Consider the following 15,104-nt stretch of genomic DNA (forward strand, 5'->3'; position numbering starts at 1 on the left):
ACAACCGGGCAATGGATTCTTAGGAAAATCGCACCGACCCCATCGCGTAGCAATGGGTATCGATCAGATCGCCGGTTGGCATGGGATAGGCATGGTGCGGCTAGGTCGTAATAGGATTATATTAGTTTTTCGCTGGTAGCATGATGGGTGCGATCATACCAGCACTAATGCACCGGATCCCATCAGAACTCCGCAGTTAAGCGTGCTTGGGCGAGAGTAGTACTAGGATGGGTGACCTCCTGGGAAGTCCTCGTGTTGCACGCCCCCTTTTAATTTTTACCGCATCTCTGGTCGGATGGACCGGAACGAGAACCAGGGAATGGATTTTTAGGAAAATCGCACCGACCCCATCGCGTAGCAATGGGTATCGGTCAGATCGCCGGTTGGCATGAGATAGGCAGGGTGCGGCTAGGTCGTAATAGGATTATATTAGTTTTTCGCTGGTAGCATGATGGGTGCGATCATACCAGCACTAATGCACCGGATCCCATCAGAACTCCGCAGTTAAGCGTGCTTGGGCGAGAGTAGTACTAGGATGGGTGACCTCCTGGGAAGTCCTCGTGTTGCACCCCCCCTTTTTATTTTTACCGCATCTCCGGTCGGATGGACCGGAACGACAACCGGGCAATGGATTCTTAGGAAAATCGCACCGACCCCATCGCGTAGCAATGGGTATCGATCAGATCGCCGGTTGGCATGGGATAGGCATGGTGCGGCTAGGTCGTAATAGGATTATATTAGTTTTTCGCTGGTAGCATGATGGGTGCGATCATACCAGCACTAATGCACCGGATCCCATCAGAACTCCGCAGTTAATCGTGCTTGGGCGAGAGTAGTACTAGGATGGGTGACCTCCTGGGAAGTCCTCGTGTTGCACCCCCCCTTTTTATTTTTACCGCATCTCCGGTCGGATGGACCGGAACGACAACCGGGCAATGGATTCTTAGGAAAATCGCACCGACCCCATCGCGTAGCAATGGGTATCGATCAGATCGCCGGTTGGCATGGGATAGGCATGGTGCGGCTAGGTCGTAATAGGATTATATTAGTTTTTCGCTGGTAGCATGATGGGTGCGATCATACCAGCACTAATGCACCGGATCCCATCAGAACTCCGCAGTTAAGCGTGCTTGGGCGAGAGTAGTACTAGGATGGGTGACCTCCTGGGAAGTCCTCGTGTTGCACCCCCCCTTTTTATTTTTACCGCATCTCCGGTCGGATGGACCGGAACGACAACCGGGCAATGGATTCTTAGGAAAATCGCACCGACCCCATCGCGTAGCAATGGGTATCGATCAGATCGCCGGTTGGCATGGGATAGGCATGGTGCGGCTAGGTCGTAATAGGATTATATTAGTTTTTCGCTGGTAGCATGATGGGTGCGATCATACCAGCACTAATGCACCGGATCCCATCAGAACTCCGCAGTTAATCGTGCTTGGGCGAGAGTAGTACTAGGATGGGTGACCTCCTGGGAAGTCCTCGTGTTGCACCCCCCCTTTTTATTTTTACCGCATCTCCGGTCGGATGGACCGGAACGACAACCGGGCAATGGATTCTTAGGAAAATCGCACCGACCCCATCGCGTAGCAATGGGTATCGATCAGATCGCCGGTTGGCATGGGATAGGCATGGTGCGGCTAGGTCGTAATAGGATTATATTAGTTTTTCGCTGGTAGCATGATGGGTGCGATCATACCAGCACTAATGCACCGGATCCCATCAGAACTCCGCAGTTAAGCGTGCTTGGGCGAGAGTAGTACTAGGATGGGTGACCTCCTGGGAAGTCCTCGTGTTGCACCCCCCCTTTTTATTTTTACCGCATCTCCGGTCGGATGGACCGGAACGACAACCGGGCAATGGATTCTTAGGAAAATCGCACCGACCCCATCGCGTAGCAATGGGTATCGATCAGATCGCCGGTTGGCATGGGATAGGCATGGTGCGGCTAGGTCGTAATAGGATTATATTAGTTTTTCGCTGGTAGCATGATGGGTGCGATCATACCAGCACTAATGCACCGGATCCCATCAGAACTCCGCAGTTAAGCGTGCTTGGGCGAGAGTAGTACTAGGATGGGTGACCTCCTGGGAAGTCCTCGTGTTGCACCCCCCCTTTTTATTTTTACCGCATCTCCGGTCGGATGGACCGGAACGACAACCGGGCAATGGATTCTTAGGAAAATCGCACCGACCCCATCGCTATCAATCAGATCGCCAGTTGGCATGGGATAGGCAGGGTGCGGCTAGGTCGTAATAGGATTATATTAGTTTTTCGCTGGTAGCATGATGGGTGCGATCATACCAGCACTAATGCACCGGATCCCATCAGAACTCCGCAGTTAAGCGTGCTTGGGCGAGAGTAGTACTAGGATGGGTGACCTCCTGGGAAGTCCTCGTGTTGCACCCCCCCTTTTAATTTTTACCGCATCTCTGGTCGGATGGACCGGAACGAGAACCAGGGAATGGATTTTTAGGAAAATCGCACCGACCCCATCGCGTAGCAATGGGTATCGGTCAGATCGCCGGTTGGCATGAGATAGGCAGGGTGCGGCTAGGTCGTAATAGGATTATATTAGTTTTTCGCTGGTAGCATGATGGGTGCGATCATACCAGCACTAATGCACCGGATCCCATCAGAACTCCGCAGTTAAGCGTGCTTGGGCGAGAGTAGTACTAGGATGGGTGACCTCCTGGGAAGTCCTCGTGTTGCACCCCCCCTTTTTATTTTTACCGCATCTCCGGTCGGATGGACCGGAACGACAACCGGGCAATGGATTCTTAGGAAAATCGCACCGACCCCATCGCTATCAATCAGATCGCCAGTTGGCATGGGATAGGCAGGGTGCGGCTAGGTCGTAATAGGATTATATTAGTTTTTCGCTGGTAGCATGATGGGTGCGATCATACCAGCACTAATGCACCGGATCCCATCAGAACTCCGCAGTTAAGCGTGCTTGGGCGAGAGTAGTACTAGGATGGGTGACCTCCTGGGAAGTCCTCGTGTTGCACCCCCCCTTTTAATTTTTACCGCATCTCTGGTCGGATGGACCGGAACGAGAACCAGGGAATGGATTTTTAGGAAAATCGCACCGACCCCATCGCGTAGCAATGGGTATCGGTCAGATCGCCGGTTGGCATGAGATAGGCAGGGTGCGGCTAGGTCGTAATAGGATTATATTAGTTTTTCGCTGGTAGCATGATGGGTGCGATCATACCAGCACTAATGCACCGGATCCCATCAGAACTCCGCAGTTAAGCGTGCTTGGGCGAGAGTAGTACTAGGATGGGTGACCTCCTGGGAAGTCCTCGTGTTGCACCCCCCCTTTTTATTTTTACCGCATCTCCGGTCGGATGGACCGGAACGAGAACCAGGGAATGGATTTTTAGGAAAATCGCACCGACCCCATCGCGTAGCGATGGGTATCGGTCAGATCGCCGGTTGGCATGAGATTGGCAGGGTGCGGCTAGGTCGTAATAGGATTATATTAGTTTTTCGCTGGTAGCATGATGGGTGCGATCATACCAGCACTAATGCACCGGATCCCATCAGAACTCCGCAGTTAAGCGTGCTTGGGCGAGAGTAGTACTAGGATGGGTGACCTCCTGGGAAGTCCTCGTGTTGCACCCCCCCTTTTTATTTTTTACCGCATCTCCGGTCGGATGGACCGGAACGACAACCGGGCAATGGATTCTTAGGAAAATCGCACCGACCCCATCGCGTAGCAATGGGTATCGATCAGATCGCCGGTTGGCATGGGATAGGCATGGTGCGGCTAGGTCGTAATAGGATTATATTAGTTTTTCGCTGGTAGCATGATGGGTGCGATCATACCAGCACTAATGCACCGGATCCCATCAGAACTCCGCAGTTAAGCGTGCTTGGGCGAGAGTAGTACTAGGATGGGTGACCTCCTGGGAAGTCCTCGTGTTGCACCCCCCCTTTTTATTTTTACCGCATCTCCGGTCGGATGGACCGGAACGACAACCGGGCAATGGATTCTTAGGAAAATCGCACCGACCCCATCGCTATCAATCAGATCGCCAGTTGGCATGGGATAGGCAGGGTGCGGCTAGGTCGTAATAGGATTATATTAGTTTTTCGCTGGTAGCATGATGGGTGCGATCATACCAGCACTAATGCACCGGATCCCATCAGAACTCCGCAGTTAAGCGTGCTTGGGCGAGAGTAGTACTAGGATGGGTGACCTCCTGGGAAGTCCTCGTGTTGCACCCCCCCTTTTAATTTTTACCGCATCTCTGGTCGGATGGACCGGAACGAGAACCAGGGAATGGATTTTTAGGAAAATCGCACCGACCCCATCGCGTAGCGATGGGTATCGGTCAGATCGCCGGTTGGCATGAGATAGGCAGGGTGCGGCTAGGTCGTAATAGGATTATATTAGTTTTTCGCTGGTAGCATGATGGGTGCGATCATACCAGCACTAATGCACCGGATCCCATCAGAACTCCGCAGTTAAGCGTGCTTGGGCGAGAGTAGTACTAGGATGGGTGACCTCCTGGGAAGTCCTCGTGTTGCACCCCCCCTTTTTATTTTTACCGCATCTCCAGTCGGATGGACCGGAACGACAACCGGGCAATGGATTCTTAGGAAAATCGCACCGACCCCATCGCGTAGCAATGGGTATCGATCAGATCGCCGGTTGGCATGGGATAGGCATGGTGCGGCTAGGTCGTAATAGGATTATATTAGTTTTTCGCTGGTAGCATGATGGGTGCGATCATACCAGCACTAATGCACCGGATCCCATCAGAACTCCGCAGTTAAGCGTGCTTGGGCGAGAGTAGTACTAGGATGGGTGACCTCCTGGGAAGTCCTCGTGTTGCACCCCCCCTTTTTATTTTTACCGCATCTCCGGTCGGATGGACCGGAACGACAACCGGGCAATGGATTCTTAGGAAAATCGCACCGACCCCATCGCGTAGCAATGGGTATCGATCAGATCGCCGGTTGGCATGGGATAGGCATGGTGCGGCTAGGTCGTAATAGGATTATATTAGTTTTTCGCTGGTAGCATGTTGGGTGCGATTATACCAGCACTAATGCACCGGATCCCATCAGAACTCCGCAGTTAAGCGTGCTTGGGCGAGAGTAGTACTAGGATGGGTGACCTCCTGGGAAGTCCTCGTGTTGCACCCCCCCTTTTTATTTTTACCGCATCTCCGGTCGGATGGACCGGAACGACAACCGGGCAATGGATTCTTAGGAAAATCGCACCGACCCCATCGCTATCAATCAGATCGCCAGTTGGCATGGGATAGGCAGGGTGCGGCTAGGTCGTAATAGGATTATATTAGTTTTTTCGCTGGTAGCATGATGGGTGCGATCATACCAGCACTAATGCACCGGATCCCATCAGAACTCCGCAGTTAAGCGTGCTTGGGCGAGAGTAGTACTAGGATGGGTGACCTCCTGGGAAGTCCTCGTGTTGCACCCCCCCTTTTTATTTTTTCCGCATCTCCGGTCGGATGGACCGGAACGACAACCGGGCAATGGATTCTTAGGAAAATCGCACCGACCCCATCGCGTAGCAATGGGTATCGATCAGATCGCCGGTTGGCATGGGATAGGCATGGTGCGGCTAGGTCGTAATAGGATTATATTAGTTTTTCGCTGGTAGCATGATGGGTGCGATCATACCAGCACTAATGCACCGGATCCCATCAGAACTCCGCAGTTAAGCGTGCTTGGGCGAGAGTAGTACTAGGATGGGTGACCTCCTGGGAAGTCCTCGTGTTGCACCCCCCCTTTTAATTTTTACCGCATCTCTGGTCGGATGGACCGGAACGAGAACCAGGGAATGGATTTTTAGGAAAATCGCACCGACCCCATCGCGTAGCAATGGGTATCGGTCAGATCGCCGGTTGGCATGAGATAGGCAGGGTGCGGCTAGGTCGTAATAGGATTATATTAGTTTTTCGCTGGTAGCATGATGGGTGCGATCATACCAGCACTAATGCACCGGATCCCATCAGAACTCCGCAGTTAAGCGTGCTTGGGCGAGAGTAGTACTAGGATGGGTGACCTCCTGGGAAGTCCTCGTGTTGCACCCCCCCTTTTTATTTTTACCGCATCTCCGGTCGGATGGACCGGAACGACAACCGGGCAATGGATTCTTAGGAAAATCGCACCGACCCCATCGCGTAGCAATGGGTATCGATCAGATCGCCGGTTGGCATGGGATAGGCATGGTGCGGCTAGGTCGTAATAGGATTATATTAGTTTTTCGCTGGTAGCATGATGGGTGCGATCATACCAGCACTAATGCACCGGATCCCATCAGAACTCCGCAGTTAATCGTGCTTGGGCGAGAGTAGTACTAGGATGGGTGACCTCCTGGGAAGTCCTCGTGTTGCACCCCCCCTTTTTATTTTTACCGCATCTCCGGTCGGATGGACCGGAACGACAACCGGGCAATGGATTCTTAGGAAAATCGCACCGACCCCATCGCGTAGCAATGGGTATCGATCAGATCGCCGGTTGGCATGGGATAGGCATGGTGCGGCTAGGTCGTAATAGGATTATATTAGTTTTTCGCTGGTAGCATAATGGGTGCGATCATACCAGCACTAATGCACCGGATCCCATCAGAACTCCGCAGTTAAGCGTGCTTGGGCGAGAGTAGTACTAGGATGGGTGACCTCCTGGGAAGTCCTCGTGTTGCACCCCCCCTTTTTATTTTTACCGCATCTCCGGTCGGATGGACCGGAACGACAACCGGGCAATGGATTCTTAGGAAAATCGCACCGACCCCATCGCGTAGCAATGGGTATCGATCAGATCGCCGGTTGGCATGGGATAGGCATGGTGCGGCTAGGTCGTAATAGGATTATATTAGTTTTTCGCTGGTAGCATGATGGGTGCGATCATACCAGCACTAATGCACCGGATCCCATCAGAACTCCGCAGTTAATCGTGCTTGGGCGAGAGTAGTACTAGGATGGGTGACCTCCTGGGAAGTCCTCGTGTTGCACCCCCCCTTTTTATTTTTACCGCATCTCCGGTCGGATGGACCGGAACGACAACCGGGCAATGGATTCTTAGGAAAATCGCACCGACCCCATCGCGTAGCAATGGGTATCGATCAGATCGCCGGTTGGCATGGGATAGGCATGGTGCGGCTAGGTCGTAATAGGATTATATTAGTTTTTCGCTGGTAGCATGATGGGTGCGATCATACCAGCACTAATGCACCGGATCCCATCAGAACTCCGCAGTTAAGCGTGCTTGGGCGAGAGTAGTACTAGGATGGGTGACCTCCTGGGAAGTCCTCGTGTTGCACCCCCCCTTTTTATTTTTACCGCATCTCCGGTCGGATGGACCGGAACGACAACCGGGCAATGGATTCTTAGGAAAATCGCACCGACCCCATCGCGTAGCAATGGGTATCGATCAGATCGCCGGTTGGCATGGGATAGGCATGGTGCGGCTAGGTCGTAATAGGATTATATTAGTTTTTCGCTGGTAGCATGATGGGTGCGATCATACCAACACTAATGCACCGGATCCCATCAGAACTCCGCAGTTAAGCGTGCTTGGGCGAGAGTAGTACTAGGATGGGTGACCTCCTGGGAAGTCCTCGTCTTGCACCCCCCCTTTTTATTTTTACCGCATCTCCGGTCGGATGGACCGGAACGACAACCGGGCAATGGATTCTTAGGAAAATCGCACCGACCCCATCGCTATCAATCAGATCGCCAGTTGGCATGGGATAGGCAGGGTGCGGCTAGGTCGTAATAGGATTATATTAGTTTTTCGCTGGTAGCATGATGGGTGCGATCATACCAGCACTAATGCACCGGATCCCATCAGAACTCCGCAGTTAAGCGTGCTTGGGCGAGAGTAGTACTAGGATGGGTGACCTCCTGGGAAGTCCTCGTGTTGCACCCCCCCTTTTAATTTTTACCGCATCTCTGGTCGGATGGACCGGAACGAGAACCAGGGAATGGATTTTTAGGAAAATCGCACCGACCCCATCGCGTAGCAATGGGTATCGGTCAGATCGCCGGTTGGCATGAGATTGGCAGGGTGCGGCTAGGTCGTAATAGGATTATATTAGTTTTTCGCTGGTAGCATGATGGGTGCGATCATACCAGCACTAATGCACCGGATTCCATCAGAACTCCGCAGTTAAGCGTGCTTGGGCGAGAGTAGTACTAGGATGGGTGACCTCCTGGGAAGTCCTCGTGTTGCACCCCCCCTTTTTATTTTTACCGCATCTCCGGTCGGATGGACCGGAACGACAACCGGGCAATGGATTCTTAGGAAAATCGCACCGACCCCATCGCGTAGCAATGGGTATCGGTCAGATCGCCGGTTGGCATGAGATAGGCAGGGTGCGGCTAGGTCGTAATAGGATTATATTAGTTTTTCGCTGGTAGCATGATGGGTGCGATCATACCAGCACTAATGCACTGGATCCCATCAGAACTCCGCAGTTAAGCGTGCTTGGGCGAGAGTAGTACTAGGATGGGTGACCTCCTGGGAAGTCCTCGTGTTGCACCCCCCCTTTTTATTTTTACCGCATCTCCGGTCGGATGGACCGGAACGACAACCGGGCAATGGATTCTTAGGAAAATCGCACCGACCCCATCGCGTAGCAATGGGTATCGATCAGATCGCCGGTTGGCATGGGATAGGCATGGTGCGGCTAGGTCGTAATAGGATTATATTAGTTTTTCGCTGGTAGCATGATGGGTGCGATCATACCAGCACTAATGCACCGGATCCCATCAGAACTCCGCAGTTAATCGTGCTTGGGCGAGAGTAGTACTAGGATGGGTGACCTCCTGGGAAGTCCTCGTGTTGCACCCCCCCTTTTTATTTTTACCGCATCTCCGGTCGGATGGACCGGAACGACAACCGGGCAATGGATTCTTAGGAAAATCGCACCGACCCCATCGCGTAGCAATGGGTATCGATCAGATCGCCGGTTGGCATGGGATAGGCATGGTGCGGCTAGGTCGTAATAGGATTATATTAGTTTTTCGCTGGTAGCATGATGGGTGCGATCATACCAGCACTAATGCACCGGATCCCATCAGAACTCCGCAGTTAAGCGTGCTTGGGCGAGAGTAGTACTAGGATGGGTGACCTCCTGGGAAGTCCTCGTGTTGCACCCCCCCTTTTTATTTTTACCGCATCTCCGGTCGGATGGACCGGAACGACAACCGGGCAATGGATTCTTAGGAAAATCGCACCGACCCCATCGCTATCAATCAGATCGCCAGTTGGCATGGGATAGGCAGGGTGCGGCTAGGTCGTAATAGGATTATATTAGTTTTTCGCTGGTAGCATGATGGGTGCGATCATACCAGCACTAATGCACCGGATCCCATCAGAACTCCGCAGTTAAGCGTGCTTGGGCGAGAGTAGTACTAGGATGGGTGACCTCCTGGGAAGTCCTCGTGTTGCACCCCCCCCTTTTAATTTTTACCGCATCTCTGGTCGGATGGACCGGAACGAGAACCAGGGAATGGATTTTTAGGAAAATCGCACCGACCCCATCGCGTAGCAATGGGTATCGGTCAGATCGCCGGTTGGCATGAGATTGGCAGGGTGCGGCTAGGTCGTAATAGGATTATATTAGTTTTTCGCTGGTAGCATGATGGGTGCGATCATACCAGCACTAATGCACCGGATTCCATCAGAACTCCGCAGTTAAGCGTGCTTGGGCGAGAGTAGTACTAGGATGGGTGACCTCCTGGGAAGTCCTCGTGTTGCACCCCCCCCCTTTTTATTTTTACCGCATCTCCGGTCGGATGGACCGGAACGACAACCGAGCAATGGATTCTTAGGAAAATCGCACCGACCCCATCGCGTAGCAATGGGTATCGATCAGATCGCCGGTTGGCATGGGATAGGCAGGGTGCGGCTAGGTCGTAATAGGATTATATTAGTTTTTCGCTGGTAGCATGATGGGTGCGATCATACCAGCACTAATGCACCGGATCCAATCAGAACTCCGCAGTTAAGCGTGCTTGGGCGAGAGTAGTACTAGGATGGGTGACCTCCTGGGAAGTCCTCGTGTTGCACCCCTCCTTTTTATTTTTACCGCATCTCCGGTCGGATGGACCGGAACGACAACCGGGCAATGGATTCTTAGGAAAATCGCACCGACCCCATCGCGTAGCAATGGGTATCGATCAGATCGCCGGTTGGCATGGGATAGGCATGGTGCGGCTAGGTCGTAATAGGATTATATTAGTTTTTCGCTGGTAGCATGATGGGTGCGATCATACCAGCACTAATGCACCGGATCCCATCAGAACTCCGCAGTTGAGCGTGCTTGGGCGAGAGTAGTACTAGGATGGGTGACCTCCTGGGAAGTCCTCGTGTTGCACCCCCCCTTTTAATTTTTACCGCATCTCTGGTCGGATGGACCGGAACGAGAACCAGGGAATGGATTTTTAGGAAAATCGCACCGACCCCATCGCGTAGCAATGGGTATCGGTCAGATCGCCGGTTGGCATGAGATAGGCAGGGTGCGGCTAGGTCGTAATAGGATTATATTAGTTTTTCGCTGGTAGCATGATGGGTGCGATCATACCAGCACTAATGCACCGGATCCCATCAGAACTCCGCAGTTAAGCGTGCTTGGGCGAGAGTAGTACTAGGATGGGTGACCTCCTGGGAAGTCCTCGTGTTGCATCCCCCCTTTTTATTTTTACCGCATCTCCGGTCGGATGGACCGGAACGACAACCGGGCAATGGATTCTTAGGAAAATCGCACCGACCCCATCGCTATCAATCAGATCGCCAGTTGGCATGGGATAGGCAGGGTGCGGCTAGGTCGTAATAGGATTATATTAGTTTTTCGCTGGTAGCATGATGGGTGCGATCATACCAGCACTAATGCACCGGATCCCATCAGAACTCCGCAGTTAAGCGTGCTTGGGCGAGAGTAGTACTAGGATGGGTGACCTCCTGGGAAGTCCTCGTGTTGCACCCCCCCTTTTAATTTTTACCGCATCTCTGGTCGGATGGACCGGAACGAGAACCAGGGAATGGATTTTTAGGAAAATCGCACCGACCCCATCGCGTAGCAATGGGTATCGGTCAGATCGCCGGTTGGCATGAGATAGGCAGGGTGCGGCTAGGTCGTAATAGGATTATATTAGTTTTTCGCTGGTAGCATGATGGGTGCGATCATACCAGCACTAATGCACCGGATCCCATCAGAACTCCGCAGTTAAGCGTGCTTGGGCGAGAGTAGTACTAGGATGGGTGACCTCCTGGGAAGTCCTCGTGTTGCACCCCCCCTTTTTATTTTTACCGCATCTCCGGTCGGATGGACCGGAACGACAACCGGGCAATGGATTCTTAGGAAAATCGCACCGACCCCATCGCGTAGCAATGGGTATCGATCAGATCGCCGGTTGGCATGGGATAGGCATGGTGCGGCTAGGTCGTAATAGGATTATATTAGTTTTTCGCTGGTAGCATGATGGGTGCGATCATACCAGCACTAATGCACCGGATCCCATCAGAACTCCGCAGTTAAGCGTGCTTGGGCGAGAGTAGTACTAGGATGGGTGACCTCCTGGGAAGTCCTCGTGTTGCACCCCCCCTTTTTATTTTTACCGCATCTCCGGTCGGATGGACCGGAACGACAACCGGGCAATGGATTCTTAGGAAAATCGCACCGACCCCATCGCTATCAATCAGATCGCCAGTTGGCATGGGATAGGCAGGGTGCGGCTAGGTCGTAATAGGATTATATTAGTTTTTCGCTGGTAGCATGATGGGTGCGATCATACCAGCACTAATGCACCGGATCCCATCAGAACTCCGCAGTTAAGCGTGCTTGGGCGAGAGTAGTACTAGGATGGGTGACCTCCTGGGAAGTCCTCGTGTTGCACCCCCCCTTTTAATTTTTACCGCATCTCTGGTCGGATGGACCGGAACGAGAACCAGGGAATGGATTTTTAGGAAAATCGCACCGACCCCATCGCGTAGCGATGGGTATCGGTCAGATCGCCGGTTGGCATGAGATAGGCAGGGTGCGGCTAGGTCGTAATAGGATTATATTAGTTTTTCGCTGGTAGCATGATGGGTGCGATCATACCAGCACTAATGCACCGGATCCCATCAGAACTCCGCAGTTAAGCGTGCTTGGGCGAGAGTAGTACTAGGATGGGTGACCTCCTGGGAAGTCCTCGTGTTGCACCCCCCCTTTTTATTTTTACCGCATCTCCGGTCGGATGGACCGGAACGACAACCGGGCAATGGATTCTTAGGAAAATCGCACCGACCCCATCGCGTAGCAATGGGTATCGATCAGATCGCCGGTTGGCATGGGATAGGCATGGTGCGGCTAGGTCGTAATAGGATTATATTAGTTTTTCGCTGGTAGCATGATGGGTGCGATCATACCAGCACTAATGCACCGGATCCCATCAGAACTCCGCAGTTAAGCGTGCTTGGGCGAGAGTAGTACTAGGATGGGTGACCTCCTGGGAAGTCCTCGTGTTGCACCCCCCCTTTTTATTTTTACCGCATCTCCGGTCGGATGGACCGGAACGACAACCGGGCAATGGATTCTTAGGAAAATCGCACCGACCCCATCGCGTAGCAATGGGTATCGATCAGATCGCCGGTTGGCATGGGATAGGCATGGTGCGGCTAGGTCGTAATAGGATTATATTAGTTTTTCGCTGGTAGCATGTTGGGTGCGATTATACCAGCACTAATGCACCGGATCCCATCAGAACTCCGCAGTTAAGCGTGCTTGGGCGAGAGTAGTACTAGGATGGGTGACCTCCTGGGAAGTCCTCGTGTTGCACCCCCCCTTTTTATTTTTACCGCATCTCCGGTCGGATGGACCGGAACGACAACCGGGCAATGGATTCTTAGGAAAATCGCACCGACCCCATCGCTATCAATCAGATCGCCAGTTGGCATGGGATAGGCAGGGTGCGGCTAGGTCGTAATAGGATTATATTAGTTTTTCGCTGGTAGCATGATGGGTGCGATCATACCAGCACTAATGCACCGGATCCCATCAGAACTCCGCAGTTAAGCGTGCTTGGGCGAGAGTAGTACTAGGATGGGTGACCTCCTGGGAAGTCCTCGTGTTGCACCCCCCCTTTTTATTTTTTCCGCATCTCCGGTCGGATGGACCGGAACGACAACCGGGCAATGGATTCTTAGGAAAATCGCACCGACCCCATCGCGTAGCAATGGGTATCGATCAGATCGCCGGTTGGCATGGGATAGGCATGGTGCGGCTAGGTTGTAATAGGATTATATTAGTTTTTCGCTGGTAGCATGATGGGTGCGATCATACCAGCACTAATGCACCGGATCCCATCAGAACTCCGCAGTTAAGCGTGCTTGGGCGAGAGTAGTACTAGGATGGGTGACCTCCTGGGAAGTCCTCGTGTTGCACCCCCCCTTTTAATTTTTACCGCATCTCTGGTCGGATGGACCGGAACGAGAACCAGGGAATGGATTTTTAGGAAAATCGCACCGACCCCATCGCGTAGCAATGGGTATCGGTCAGATCGCCGGTTGGCATGAGATAGGCAGGGTGCGGCTAGGTCGTAATAGGATTATATTAGTTTTTCGCTGGTAGCATGATGGGTGCGATCATACCAGCACTAATGCACCGGATCCCATCAGAACTCCGCAGTTAAGCGTGCTTGGGCGAGAGTAGTACTAGGATGGGTGACCTCCTGGGAAGTCCTCGTGTTGCACCCCCCCTTTTTATTTTTACCGCATCTCCGGTCGGATGGACCGGAACGACAACCGGGCAATGGATTCTTAGGAAAATCGCACCGACCCCATCGCGTAGCAATGGGTATCGATCAGATCGCCGGTTGGCATGGGATAGGCATGGTGCGGCTAGGTCGTAATAGGATTATATTAGTTTTTCGCTGGTAGCATGATGGGTGCGATCATACCAGCACTAATGCACCGGATCCCATCAGAACTCCGCAGTTAATCGTGCTTGGGCGAGAGTAGTACTAGGATGGGTGACCTCCTGGGAAGTCCTCGTGTTGCACCCCCCCTTTTTATTTTTACCGCATCTCCGGTCGGATGGACCGGAACGACAACCGGGCAATGGATTCTTAGGAAAATCGCACCGACCCCATCGCGTAGCAATGGGTATCGATCAGATCGCCGGTTGGCATGGGATAGGCATGGTGCGGCTAGGTCGTAATAGGATTATATTAGTTTTTCGCTGGTAGCATGATGGGTGCGATCATACCAGCACTAATGCACCGGATCCCATCAGAACTCCGCAGTTAAGCGTGCTTGGGCGAGAGTAGTACTAGGATGGGTGACCTCCTGGGAAGTCCTCGTGTTGCACCCCCCCTTTTTATTTTTACCGCATCTCCGGTCGGATGGACCGGAACGACAACCGGGCAATGGATTCTTAGGAAAATCGCACCGACCCCATCGCGTAGCAATGGGTATCGATCAGATCGCCGGTTGGCATGGGATAGGCATGGTGCGGCTAGGTCGTAATAGGATTATATTAGTTTTTCGCTGGTAGCATGATGGGTGCGATCATACCAGCACTAATGCACCGGATCCCATCAGAACTCCGCAGTTAATCGTGCTTGGGCGAGAGTAGTACTAGGATGGGTGACCTCCTGGGAAGTCCTCGTGTTGCACCCCCCCTTTTTATTTTTACCGCATCTCCGGTCGGATGGACCGGAACGACAACCGGGCAATGGATTCTTAGGAAAATCGCACCGACCCCATCGCGTAGCAATGGGTATCGATCAGATCGCCGGTTGGCATGGGATAGGCATGGTGCGGCTAGGTCGTAATAGGATTATATTAGTTTTTCGCTGGTAGCATGATGGGTGCGATCATACCAGCACTAATGCACCGGATCCCATCAGAACTCCGCAGTTAAGCGTGCTTGGGCGAGAGTAGTACTAGGATGGGTGACCTCCTGGGAAGTTCTCGTGTTGCACCCCCCCTTTTTATTTTTACCGCATCTCCGGTCGGATGGACCGGAACGACAACCGGGCAATGGATTCTTAGGAAAATCGCACCGACCCCATCGCGTAGCAATGGGTATCGATCAGATCGCCGGTTGGCATGGGATAGGCATGGTGCGGCTAGGT

General features: G+C 52.6%; 49 non-coding genes across 49 annotated transcripts; all 49 read left to right on the forward strand.

Moving 5' to 3' along the window:
- The first annotated feature begins 145 nt into the window (after nt 1-145).
- LOC122287543 lies at nt 146-264 on the forward strand. Its single transcript, XR_006234833.1, has one exon. It is a non-coding gene; the product is annotated as a 5S ribosomal RNA (ribosomal RNA).
- Nucleotides 265-453: 189 nt separating this feature from the next.
- Nucleotides 454-572, forward strand: LOC122286468. Its single transcript, XR_006233793.1, has one exon. It is a non-coding gene; the product is annotated as a 5S ribosomal RNA (ribosomal RNA).
- Nucleotides 573-761: 189 nt separating this feature from the next.
- LOC122287712 lies at nt 762-880 on the forward strand. Its single transcript, XR_006235000.1, has one exon. It is a non-coding gene; the product is annotated as a 5S ribosomal RNA (ribosomal RNA).
- Nucleotides 881-1,069: 189 nt separating this feature from the next.
- On the forward strand, nt 1,070-1,188 carry LOC122286470. Its single transcript, XR_006233795.1, has one exon. It is a non-coding gene; the product is annotated as a 5S ribosomal RNA (ribosomal RNA).
- Nucleotides 1,189-1,377: 189 nt separating this feature from the next.
- On the forward strand, nt 1,378-1,496 carry LOC122287713. Its single transcript, XR_006235001.1, has one exon. It is a non-coding gene; the product is annotated as a 5S ribosomal RNA (ribosomal RNA).
- A 189-nt stretch (nt 1,497-1,685) lies between these two features.
- Nucleotides 1,686-1,804, forward strand: LOC122286471. Its single transcript, XR_006233796.1, has one exon. It is a non-coding gene; the product is annotated as a 5S ribosomal RNA (ribosomal RNA).
- Nucleotides 1,805-1,993: 189 nt separating this feature from the next.
- LOC122286472 lies at nt 1,994-2,112 on the forward strand. Its single transcript, XR_006233797.1, has one exon. It is a non-coding gene; the product is annotated as a 5S ribosomal RNA (ribosomal RNA).
- Nucleotides 2,113-2,290: 178 nt separating this feature from the next.
- On the forward strand, nt 2,291-2,409 carry LOC122286473. The gene has a single exon (XR_006233798.1). It is a non-coding gene; the product is annotated as a 5S ribosomal RNA (ribosomal RNA).
- Nucleotides 2,410-2,598: 189 nt separating this feature from the next.
- LOC122286474 lies at nt 2,599-2,717 on the forward strand. The gene has a single exon (XR_006233799.1). It is a non-coding gene; the product is annotated as a 5S ribosomal RNA (ribosomal RNA).
- A 178-nt stretch (nt 2,718-2,895) lies between these two features.
- Nucleotides 2,896-3,014, forward strand: LOC122286475. The gene has a single exon (XR_006233800.1). It is a non-coding gene; the product is annotated as a 5S ribosomal RNA (ribosomal RNA).
- A 189-nt stretch (nt 3,015-3,203) lies between these two features.
- LOC122286476 lies at nt 3,204-3,322 on the forward strand. The gene has a single exon (XR_006233801.1). It is a non-coding gene; the product is annotated as a 5S ribosomal RNA (ribosomal RNA).
- A 189-nt stretch (nt 3,323-3,511) lies between these two features.
- LOC122286477 lies at nt 3,512-3,630 on the forward strand. The gene has a single exon (XR_006233802.1). It is a non-coding gene; the product is annotated as a 5S ribosomal RNA (ribosomal RNA).
- Nucleotides 3,631-3,820: 190 nt separating this feature from the next.
- Nucleotides 3,821-3,939, forward strand: LOC122286478. Its single transcript, XR_006233803.1, has one exon. It is a non-coding gene; the product is annotated as a 5S ribosomal RNA (ribosomal RNA).
- A 178-nt stretch (nt 3,940-4,117) lies between these two features.
- On the forward strand, nt 4,118-4,236 carry LOC122286479. Its single transcript, XR_006233804.1, has one exon. It is a non-coding gene; the product is annotated as a 5S ribosomal RNA (ribosomal RNA).
- Nucleotides 4,237-4,425: 189 nt separating this feature from the next.
- LOC122286481 lies at nt 4,426-4,544 on the forward strand. Its single transcript, XR_006233806.1, has one exon. It is a non-coding gene; the product is annotated as a 5S ribosomal RNA (ribosomal RNA).
- A 189-nt stretch (nt 4,545-4,733) lies between these two features.
- Nucleotides 4,734-4,852, forward strand: LOC122286483. Its single transcript, XR_006233807.1, has one exon. It is a non-coding gene; the product is annotated as a 5S ribosomal RNA (ribosomal RNA).
- Nucleotides 4,853-5,041: 189 nt separating this feature from the next.
- On the forward strand, nt 5,042-5,160 carry LOC122287289. Its single transcript, XR_006234590.1, has one exon. It is a non-coding gene; the product is annotated as a 5S ribosomal RNA (ribosomal RNA).
- A 179-nt stretch (nt 5,161-5,339) lies between these two features.
- Nucleotides 5,340-5,458, forward strand: LOC122286484. The gene has a single exon (XR_006233808.1). It is a non-coding gene; the product is annotated as a 5S ribosomal RNA (ribosomal RNA).
- Nucleotides 5,459-5,647: 189 nt separating this feature from the next.
- On the forward strand, nt 5,648-5,766 carry LOC122286485. The gene has a single exon (XR_006233809.1). It is a non-coding gene; the product is annotated as a 5S ribosomal RNA (ribosomal RNA).
- Nucleotides 5,767-5,955: 189 nt separating this feature from the next.
- Nucleotides 5,956-6,074, forward strand: LOC122286486. The gene has a single exon (XR_006233810.1). It is a non-coding gene; the product is annotated as a 5S ribosomal RNA (ribosomal RNA).
- A 189-nt stretch (nt 6,075-6,263) lies between these two features.
- Nucleotides 6,264-6,382, forward strand: LOC122287714. Its single transcript, XR_006235002.1, has one exon. It is a non-coding gene; the product is annotated as a 5S ribosomal RNA (ribosomal RNA).
- A 189-nt stretch (nt 6,383-6,571) lies between these two features.
- LOC122286487 lies at nt 6,572-6,690 on the forward strand. Its single transcript, XR_006233811.1, has one exon. It is a non-coding gene; the product is annotated as a 5S ribosomal RNA (ribosomal RNA).
- Nucleotides 6,691-6,879: 189 nt separating this feature from the next.
- Nucleotides 6,880-6,998, forward strand: LOC122287715. The gene has a single exon (XR_006235003.1). It is a non-coding gene; the product is annotated as a 5S ribosomal RNA (ribosomal RNA).
- A 189-nt stretch (nt 6,999-7,187) lies between these two features.
- LOC122286488 lies at nt 7,188-7,306 on the forward strand. The gene has a single exon (XR_006233812.1). It is a non-coding gene; the product is annotated as a 5S ribosomal RNA (ribosomal RNA).
- Nucleotides 7,307-7,495: 189 nt separating this feature from the next.
- LOC122283131 lies at nt 7,496-7,614 on the forward strand. The gene has a single exon (XR_006230612.1). It is a non-coding gene; the product is annotated as a 5S ribosomal RNA (ribosomal RNA).
- A 178-nt stretch (nt 7,615-7,792) lies between these two features.
- LOC122286489 lies at nt 7,793-7,911 on the forward strand. The gene has a single exon (XR_006233813.1). It is a non-coding gene; the product is annotated as a 5S ribosomal RNA (ribosomal RNA).
- A 189-nt stretch (nt 7,912-8,100) lies between these two features.
- LOC122287553 lies at nt 8,101-8,219 on the forward strand. The gene has a single exon (XR_006234843.1). It is a non-coding gene; the product is annotated as a 5S ribosomal RNA (ribosomal RNA).
- Nucleotides 8,220-8,408: 189 nt separating this feature from the next.
- Nucleotides 8,409-8,527, forward strand: LOC122287396. The gene has a single exon (XR_006234691.1). It is a non-coding gene; the product is annotated as a 5S ribosomal RNA (ribosomal RNA).
- A 189-nt stretch (nt 8,528-8,716) lies between these two features.
- On the forward strand, nt 8,717-8,835 carry LOC122287716. Its single transcript, XR_006235004.1, has one exon. It is a non-coding gene; the product is annotated as a 5S ribosomal RNA (ribosomal RNA).
- Nucleotides 8,836-9,024: 189 nt separating this feature from the next.
- Nucleotides 9,025-9,143, forward strand: LOC122286490. The gene has a single exon (XR_006233814.1). It is a non-coding gene; the product is annotated as a 5S ribosomal RNA (ribosomal RNA).
- A 178-nt stretch (nt 9,144-9,321) lies between these two features.
- LOC122286491 lies at nt 9,322-9,440 on the forward strand. The gene has a single exon (XR_006233815.1). It is a non-coding gene; the product is annotated as a 5S ribosomal RNA (ribosomal RNA).
- A 190-nt stretch (nt 9,441-9,630) lies between these two features.
- On the forward strand, nt 9,631-9,749 carry LOC122287554. Its single transcript, XR_006234844.1, has one exon. It is a non-coding gene; the product is annotated as a 5S ribosomal RNA (ribosomal RNA).
- Nucleotides 9,750-9,940: 191 nt separating this feature from the next.
- Nucleotides 9,941-10,059, forward strand: LOC122288210. The gene has a single exon (XR_006235481.1). It is a non-coding gene; the product is annotated as a 5S ribosomal RNA (ribosomal RNA).
- Nucleotides 10,060-10,248: 189 nt separating this feature from the next.
- On the forward strand, nt 10,249-10,367 carry LOC122288237. The gene has a single exon (XR_006235507.1). It is a non-coding gene; the product is annotated as a 5S ribosomal RNA (ribosomal RNA).
- Nucleotides 10,368-10,556: 189 nt separating this feature from the next.
- LOC122287238 lies at nt 10,557-10,675 on the forward strand. Its single transcript, XR_006234539.1, has one exon. It is a non-coding gene; the product is annotated as a 5S ribosomal RNA (ribosomal RNA).
- Nucleotides 10,676-10,853: 178 nt separating this feature from the next.
- LOC122286493 lies at nt 10,854-10,972 on the forward strand. The gene has a single exon (XR_006233817.1). It is a non-coding gene; the product is annotated as a 5S ribosomal RNA (ribosomal RNA).
- A 189-nt stretch (nt 10,973-11,161) lies between these two features.
- LOC122286494 lies at nt 11,162-11,280 on the forward strand. Its single transcript, XR_006233818.1, has one exon. It is a non-coding gene; the product is annotated as a 5S ribosomal RNA (ribosomal RNA).
- Nucleotides 11,281-11,469: 189 nt separating this feature from the next.
- LOC122286495 lies at nt 11,470-11,588 on the forward strand. The gene has a single exon (XR_006233819.1). It is a non-coding gene; the product is annotated as a 5S ribosomal RNA (ribosomal RNA).
- Nucleotides 11,589-11,766: 178 nt separating this feature from the next.
- Nucleotides 11,767-11,885, forward strand: LOC122286496. The gene has a single exon (XR_006233820.1). It is a non-coding gene; the product is annotated as a 5S ribosomal RNA (ribosomal RNA).
- Nucleotides 11,886-12,074: 189 nt separating this feature from the next.
- LOC122286497 lies at nt 12,075-12,193 on the forward strand. The gene has a single exon (XR_006233821.1). It is a non-coding gene; the product is annotated as a 5S ribosomal RNA (ribosomal RNA).
- Nucleotides 12,194-12,382: 189 nt separating this feature from the next.
- On the forward strand, nt 12,383-12,501 carry LOC122286499. Its single transcript, XR_006233822.1, has one exon. It is a non-coding gene; the product is annotated as a 5S ribosomal RNA (ribosomal RNA).
- A 189-nt stretch (nt 12,502-12,690) lies between these two features.
- LOC122287290 lies at nt 12,691-12,809 on the forward strand. Its single transcript, XR_006234591.1, has one exon. It is a non-coding gene; the product is annotated as a 5S ribosomal RNA (ribosomal RNA).
- Nucleotides 12,810-12,987: 178 nt separating this feature from the next.
- On the forward strand, nt 12,988-13,106 carry LOC122286500. The gene has a single exon (XR_006233823.1). It is a non-coding gene; the product is annotated as a 5S ribosomal RNA (ribosomal RNA).
- Nucleotides 13,107-13,295: 189 nt separating this feature from the next.
- LOC122286501 lies at nt 13,296-13,414 on the forward strand. The gene has a single exon (XR_006233824.1). It is a non-coding gene; the product is annotated as a 5S ribosomal RNA (ribosomal RNA).
- A 189-nt stretch (nt 13,415-13,603) lies between these two features.
- LOC122286502 lies at nt 13,604-13,722 on the forward strand. The gene has a single exon (XR_006233825.1). It is a non-coding gene; the product is annotated as a 5S ribosomal RNA (ribosomal RNA).
- Nucleotides 13,723-13,911: 189 nt separating this feature from the next.
- On the forward strand, nt 13,912-14,030 carry LOC122287717. Its single transcript, XR_006235005.1, has one exon. It is a non-coding gene; the product is annotated as a 5S ribosomal RNA (ribosomal RNA).
- A 189-nt stretch (nt 14,031-14,219) lies between these two features.
- LOC122286503 lies at nt 14,220-14,338 on the forward strand. Its single transcript, XR_006233826.1, has one exon. It is a non-coding gene; the product is annotated as a 5S ribosomal RNA (ribosomal RNA).
- A 189-nt stretch (nt 14,339-14,527) lies between these two features.
- Nucleotides 14,528-14,646, forward strand: LOC122287719. Its single transcript, XR_006235007.1, has one exon. It is a non-coding gene; the product is annotated as a 5S ribosomal RNA (ribosomal RNA).
- Nucleotides 14,647-14,835: 189 nt separating this feature from the next.
- On the forward strand, nt 14,836-14,954 carry LOC122284430. The gene has a single exon (XR_006231794.1). It is a non-coding gene; the product is annotated as a 5S ribosomal RNA (ribosomal RNA).
- Nucleotides 14,955-15,104: the final 150 nt, after the last annotated feature.

This window comes from Carya illinoinensis, chromosome 11, assembly GCF_018687715.1.
Source record: "Carya illinoinensis cultivar Pawnee chromosome 11, C.illinoinensisPawnee_v1, whole genome shotgun sequence".
NCBI lineage: Eukaryota > Viridiplantae > Streptophyta > Magnoliopsida > Fagales > Juglandaceae > Carya > Carya illinoinensis.